Raw genomic sequence first — 7,500 nt, 5'->3', positions numbered from 1 at the left:
AAAATCTTACCGTTCTTTTTGCCGGTAAACATAAAAATCCTTAACATTTTAGACAGTAAGCTAAAAACTCTAACTTTTTTGGACAAACTAAAGAAATGTTTCATATATTTACATCACAAAAAAAAATCCCACATACTTGGTTTTTAACATTTTTTAAAGAGAAATGTTGCTAATGTGCCAAAAATTCAGAATACAGGTAAAGGAAAGTCACACGTTAATAAATATCTTCATACTTTCGGTAATAAACTAAAAATAATTGCCTTTCTTCACAATCAAATAGAAAAACAATCATTGAATTAAAAGCTGACAATAAAATGAATAAAAGACACACCGGTCAATAATTCAGGAAACTTTAAATACGTGTCTTAAATTTTCTAAGTGTAGTGTAATCTCTCTCTCTCTCTCTCTCTCTTTCTGTAAGGCGGAACCAACCGAGGCTTTATCCAGCTCGCGGTGCTTCAAAGGCTCACGGAAGGTTTCATTTCAGCGGTTCGAAGCTTCTGTTCCTGATTCGAACACATGATGTGATTCCTGTGTAATTAATTGAAGCAAACTTGCGAAGGTCTCGTCTCTCTCTCTCTCTCTCTCTCTCTCCGCACGGTGTCTACGAGAGAAAGGAATGTGGCAATCTCTCTCTCTCTCTCTCTCTCTCTCTCTCTCTCTCTCTGCAGCTACCCACCCACCCATCCATAATTCTTGCTCACAATGTTCCAGTCACACATTTTATCACTTTCAAAAACTTTATCTCACTCTTCCCTCTCCGCGTGCCTCTTTTCATTCTTTTCTTTACGTTCCTTCGTCGTATTTTGCACTTTCATATCTTTTCCTTCCCCTCTCCCACCTATCCTATATACCTCCTCTTCCCCCCCCCTCTCTCTCTCTCTCTCTCTCTCTCTCTCTCTCTCTCTTACTTTCCTTGCTCTCATTTCCTCTTTCCCTACTCTTTCCTCCTTCCCTTAATTCTTCTCCGTCCCTTTTTCACTATCTCTCTCTCTCTCTCTCTCTCTCTCTCTCTCTCTCTCTCTCTCTCTCTCTCTCTCTCAGCAGACCAATTTCGCCGAGATACTGATGAGTTCTGTCAAATTGGTGAAGGACTTAGCTCAGGAATTTCGCTCAAACGTCGACTGGGGAGCGCTTGGTCATGCTAGTGTGCGTGTGCGTGCGTGCGTGTGCGTGTGTGTGGTTTTGTTCTCTTTTCTTCTTGTGTTAAGCCCGCAAACATACACACACACACACACACACACACACACACACACACACACACACACACACATTGATACATAAAACTGCCATAAAATATCTTCCCAGAGAGAGAGAGAGAGAGAGAGAGAGCGGTGGGGACAACAATAACACAGCGGCACACGAGTCAACAAATTCATGGCAGCATTATTAATATTTTGCGTCACGATCTATTAGCGGCACACGTCACCCACAATGGAAGGCTGTGATTGGTGGCTGGCGGGAGATAAATGACCCAATCAGCGACCAATTAACACTTTATCGGCCCCGCAAAACACCGCTAAAGGCTCAACACTCCCTCATTACGGCGGCTTAAAAGGAAACACTGGCGCAGACACACACACACACACACACACACACTATAGGGTTTGCGTGCAAGGATTAAATGATTTGTGTGACTTAAGGCTTAACTCTTTCAATACTGAGACACAATGTTACCTTGAGATTTGTGTTGGATTAGACCATTAGGATATTAGGAAGAGTCTATGGAGATCAAAAGATTAATAGCCAGTCTTCACTATTGTAATCCCCCACATAAGTTTGTGAAGCTGTATAAAATCACCAAATAATAAGCAGAGTGAATATGGAAGCACGTTATGGTACTCAAGAGATTACGGATCAGTGTTTCAGATGCGGCCCGAGGGTCAAATAAACAAGAAACACACGCTTCCACATTCATGAACCCTATTCTATGTGTAACTAGTTGTAACACTCGCTTGAACATAATTTTTTGTATTAAACTGCCACTTCTGTTATTATCTAAGGAAATCATTTAGTAGCTCCTGTTCCTGAAATTAATTATGTGTTCCTGATACCTTGTAATTGTTCTGCGTAACTTTTACCTCCCGACTTCTACCTCTTTCTTCCTTCCTCTTGACTCCCTCTCAACTCCTTCCTTCCCCTTAATTCTTACCTCCTTCCTCCTCACTTCTATCTCTTTCCTCTTCTTCCTAGTGTTTGTGTGTGTGTGTGTGTGTGTGTGTGTGTGTGTGTGTGTGTGTGTGTGTGTGTGTGTGTGTGTGTGTGTCATACCTCGCAACTCATACATATTTCCTCTTCCGTCCTATCTTCCTGCTTCCTTCTCTTTAACTCCTGTGTGTGTGTGTGTGTGTGTGTGTGTGTGTGTGTGTGTGTGTGTGTGTGTGTGTGTGTGTGTAAGTGTGATACAAAGTGCACATATAAGACTGCTGCCAGCGAAGTAGTAATGCAAGAAGACACAATATCCGCCTTTTACCGAACCTCTGTCAGCCAAGAGTGAAGATAGATAAGGACTTCATATTTGCTTCATTTAGTTTTCCTCTCCCACCAGTCCTTTCTTGAGACTCCAGTACCTCCTTCCCTCACTCCCTCCGTCTCTCCAGCCCCTCCCTCCCTCCCTCACGCTTTTTTTTCTCTCTCTCTCTCCAGTATTCAAGAGGGAACTTCAGTCAACTTCCCTTTGCTTTGATGAACCGACCGAAGACAAAAGTTGAAAGTTCCCTCGTCACACAAAGGCATTATACACGAAAGTACCCATCAAGCGCAGCAGGGAAAAAGAAAACGGGTAAGTACCTACACCACTACTGACTTGTGACACGCATACGAGTACTTACACTTTACATTTTAAGGAGCTGCAGGTTTGGTTACTTTTCGTGAGTATGTGAAGTTATTTAACCCCTTCAGTGCTGGACCACATTTTTACCATGAGATTTATACACGATTAAACTATTTTATTTACAACAGGGAATGTTTATGGAGGTCAGAAGATTAATGGCCAAAATCTTGATTGTTTTAATCCCCCACATGAGTTTCTGAAGCTGTACAAAATCATCAAATAGTAAGAAGAATGAATATAAAAACTCATCATGGTACTGAAGAGGTTAAAAGTAAAAGGTGATACATAGATAAGGTATGAATAAAAAAGATAAGCTATTTGGTTCTGAAAATAGATAAGCCCAAATATCAAAATCGAGATCGTCAGAAAAATAAAGAAAATATGTAAAAAGAAAAATAAATAAATAGCATAAATAGATAAGGTATAAATAAATCAGATTAACTTGGTCTTGAAAATAGATAAGCCCAACTATCCAATCTAGAAAAAAATCAAGAAAATAAGAAAAAAAAAAAAAAAAATAGGAAGCAGTGTATTCAATTGCCGCTTTAAACAAAACAACTCTATAAACAAACAGATAAAATAAGTGAGCTAGTTTTGAAAATAGATAAACCCAACTTTCTAATCGAGATCAGCAGAAAAAAAATAAAGGAAAATATGTAAAAAAAAAGAAACATGAAGCAGTGTACTGAATTACCGCTTCAAAACAAAACAAATAAATAGATAAACAGATAAAATAGATGAAATACGCCATGCTACTCGTCAGGGAGAAGAAAATAGAGAGAAAAGACAAAACACAGAACACACCAACAAACACGAAAATAAAACCAAACCAAATAAATAAAGAACACTCTCTAATAAGTAAGCCAATTCAAGTAGCTCCGAAGATGTCTTGCTATTCATTTCCAGGAATAAGGGAAGACGTAAACAGGTGAAGACTTCCAGGTTGTACAGGTGAAGCGAGACTTAGTAGAATCTTAGAGGGTGAAAAGGTAGGTGAAAAAAACAACAACGTGTGTCTTTTATTATATGGGAAAAAGGAGAAGGAGGAGGAAAAAAAATGGTGGTGGATGATGATGATGGTAAATTAGAAGATGTAGACAAGTAGAAAAACACAAACGCACAGTATTGACAACTATCAACAAAATAATGGTAATAAAAGTATCTATGTAAAAAAATGATAAATAGATGAATAAATAAAAATGTAAGTAAAAGAATAAAGAAAAAAATGATAGTAAACAAAATAAAAAAAAGTAGCACAAATTAACACATGCCAATCATTCCCGAGAGAGAGAGAGAGAGAGAGAGAGAGAGAGAGAGAGAGAGAGAGAGAGAGAGAGACATACAGACAGACTTTTCCTTCCCAAAAACTCACACACTGGAGAACCAAACTTTAAACTTTCCCCGCCTAAACAAACAGCATTAGTGAGACTGCCTGGTTATTTGCCTCTCAACTGCATCTCTTTACTGGCGAACGTGAGAGCAAAATATAACCAAAGTCCTCCTCTCTGTGCGCGTGGGAGTACCTGAGGGGGGAGCGGAAAGCGAAAAAGGGAGGAAGGGACGCAGCACCCGACCTTACAGAACAGCAGTATGCATCGCCACAAGACAAGAGGGAGTTTCTACGAGTCCAGGAAGTCAAAGGCTGCTCGTGTATGGAAAACCCTGCATGGGAAAGCCACTGGATAAATCGGGTTCCTCTCGCAAATCAATAAAGTTACTGCCATGCGCGCGCACTCCAGAAAAGAGAGAGAGAGAGAGAGAGAGAGAGAGAGAGAGGGCTCGTCTATCCTCCTGTCTCGCTAAACAGTCGCCTTCTTCGTGGTCCTCAGCGCCACAGGGAAAACAATACTCGACAGTTTAATAGATTCTCTCTCTTAAAGGAAATCATGTTTGATTATAAGCTACTCATGGTTAGTTCTTGTAGTAGTAGTAGTAGTAGTAGTAGTAGTAGTAGTAGTAGTAGTAGTAGTAGTAGTAGTAGTAGTAGTAGTAGTAGTAGTAGTAGCAGTAGTAGTAGTAGTGGTGGTAGCAGTAGTGGTGGTGGTGGTGGTAGTAGTAGTAGCAGTAGTAGTAGTAGTAGTAGTGGTAGTGGTATTATTATTATTATTATTATTATTAGTAGTAGTGCAGCAGTGGTGGCAGTAGTATTAATGGTGGTGGTGGTGGTGGTGGTAGTAGTAGTAGTAGTAGCAGCAGTAGCAGTAGTAGTGGTAGTAGCAGTAGTAGCAGTAGTAGTAGCAGTAAAGCAGGTGGTGGTGGTGGTGGTGGTGGTGGTGGTGGTGGTGGCAGCAGTAGCAGTAGTAGTAGTAGTAGTAGTAGTAGTAGTAGCAGCAGCAGCAGCAGTAGCAGTAGTAGTAGTAGTAGTAGTAGTAGTAGTAGTAGTAGTAGTAGTAGTAGTAGTAGTAGTAGTAGTCGTGGTAGTAGAGGGAAATATCAAAGCACTTTTCAAATTCTGCATAATCGTTTCTTTTTAAGGGATTGTCACCTCAAAGAGCTTCATTTATTCATTTATTTATTCATTTATCTATTCATTAATTTTCTCTTTTGGTTCGTATACATTTCTTACATAAAAAAAATAGTTGCAGTCTCCTTATCGTTACTACTACTACTACTACTACTACTACTACTACCACCACTACTATTCCTACTTTAACTATAACTATAACGGTAACATGACATCTATTGCTTTACATGAACTCAGCTGACCTCAATAAACGATAAATGTACATCAGTCACAAGGCAATTCACTGAGCCAATCACTCACTACTGACGTCACTGTTGTCTCTGTTCGTGACTCCAAACACTCACGAAGCCTTGGCAGTTAAGGTTATTGCTCTCTGATGTTGCTGATGCTTTTTGTGGCCAATGAAATAGACTAAACCTAATTAAACTATATATATTCTTTACTTTGCCGAGTTAATTCAATTTGATTCTCTATTTTTGGCCTATCACGTGTGCATTTTTTTTTATTTCTATATATGTATGATTAAAGTTGAAAGATACATGATACTTCAGTTAAAATACGACTGCCATGATGTGATTAACTATGCTTATTACTGTTGCTATCATTATTATTATTATTGTTATTATTATTATTATCATTTTTGTAAGAACATAATGACAACTTGTGGAAGGGTGGTTATAGTTTCGCTGTTTCCTCTGAAGAAGCTATAACAGCGAAACTAGTCAGGAATAGAATACTCATCCACAGCCGTGTATCCCTTCACCACCCTTCCACAAATCATTATTATCATTATTATCATTAAGTAAGAGATACACTAGCCAATGACCCAAAACACAAGAACAAAGAAAGAAAAAGTAAAAATGCTAAAAAGTCCTTTAAAACACCGGTCCCTAAAATAAAAAAAAAGATGAAATAATAAGAGAAGACCTCAAATATAGAGAAACGCTAGCATTATCATTTATCAACTTACTTTCCTCACTAGTAACGTCGTGAATGAAACCCTTATAAAGACAATGTGTAATTAACCTGGATACCTCTCTGTGTATAACTCCGTGCTGTATGAAACGTGTATACTGTAATTAACCTGTATACCTCTCCATGTATAGCCCGTGCTGTATAGAACATGTATACAAACTCATGGTACAGAGGAACTTACTAACAGATGCAAAGTTCAAGACGCAGCAAGATAAGACCACCATGATAACTCGTTCATGCATTCCTCAACACACCTGGGCGACCTTATTCAGTGGACATAATTAGTAGGTATGCAGGGAGGTGGATACGTGACTCATGGTTCGATAAACACTGATATTCGGAGTAGTAGTAGTAGTAGTAGTAGTAGTAATTTGTGATACTATTCTCTTCCTTCTGTTTCTCTTCTTTCCTTTCCTTTCCTCTAGTCCTCCTCCTTTTCTACTTCATCCTTCTCCTTCTCCTCCTCCACCTCTTCTTCTTCTTCTTCTTCTTCTTCTTCTTCTTCTTCATCATCATCATCTTTTTCATTTTTTTTCTTTTTCTTCTTCTTCCTCCTCCTCCTCCTCCTCCTCCTACTACTACTACTACTACTACAATCATTATCTATTCAGTGCTAACATATAGTTTACTCAGGGAGCGGCCAGTGAGGGCGTGCGGGTGTCAGAGAGAGAGAGAGAGAGAGAGAGAGAGAGAGAGAGAGGTGCAGTCACACACCTTATTAATATAAACATGCCTACTCACTGCCATACATACAAACATACAGACAGACAGGAACATTGTAACCCCCTACAGTCCTACACAGCGTTGAATTACAAAGTAGGGGAGAATGAGGAAAGAAAAAAAAATGTTGATGTTACTTGATATTCCCTACAACTTCCCTACGCGAGGCTTCACGGAGGAGTAGAAACGAAAAAAAAGAAAGTAAAATGAGAGAAACCCGCATTGGCATCTGGGTACATTAATAAACTCAACTTCCTCTCCCAGAGTTCCGATGAGGTTTGGTTGTTGCGTCATTAAGTCCGTGAATAGCTTGGCAGGACCCAGACCAAGACCCAAGCCAGCCCTTTGCGTGGCGGTGCGTCTGTCCCGTAAAAATGGTGAGTGTTGTTGGCTGACGGAGAAGCAACAGTTGGCTGGCCTGGCATATCTGTGACTGAGCGATACTCTTCACATTCCTTCGTTCTCTTCCTTCCTCTTACGCTGACACTGGCACTTCATATGCATTCTC

At 39.6% G+C, this 7,500-nt stretch overlaps 2 protein-coding genes and 1 long non-coding RNA gene across 3 annotated transcripts in view; 2 read left to right on the top strand and 1 right to left on the bottom strand.

The window, feature by feature from the left end:
• Nucleotides 1–7,500, bottom strand: part of LOC123512315 (neuroligin-1-like) — a 151,826-nt gene that overhangs the window by 89,082 nt on the left and 55,244 nt on the right. The gene's annotated exons all lie outside the window — the stretch shown is intronic.
• LOC123512368 overlaps nt 6,928–7,500 on the top strand; it is a 17,887-nt gene continuing 17,314 nt past the window's right edge. Inside the window, exon 1 of the long non-coding RNA XR_006677075.1 lies at nt 6,928–6,972. This is a non-coding gene — a long non-coding RNA (uncharacterized LOC123512368). The remainder of the gene's footprint in view (nt 6,973–7,500) is intronic.
• LOC123512367 (long-chain-fatty-acid--CoA ligase 4-like) overlaps nt 7,401–7,500 on the top strand; it is a 17,414-nt gene continuing 17,314 nt past the window's right edge. Inside the window, exon 1 of the mRNA XM_045268733.1 lies at nt 7,401–7,500. This exon is cut by the window's right edge and continues 510 nt beyond it. The gene's annotated coding sequence lies outside the window, so the exon portion shown is untranslated.

Source organism: Portunus trituberculatus, chromosome 33, assembly GCF_017591435.1.
Source record: "Portunus trituberculatus isolate SZX2019 chromosome 33, ASM1759143v1, whole genome shotgun sequence".
Classification (NCBI taxonomy): Eukaryota; Metazoa; Arthropoda; class Malacostraca; order Decapoda; family Portunidae; genus Portunus; species Portunus trituberculatus.
Note: the sequence above shows the minus strand (reverse complement) of the source record. Positions and strands in the feature narration are given on the sequence as shown.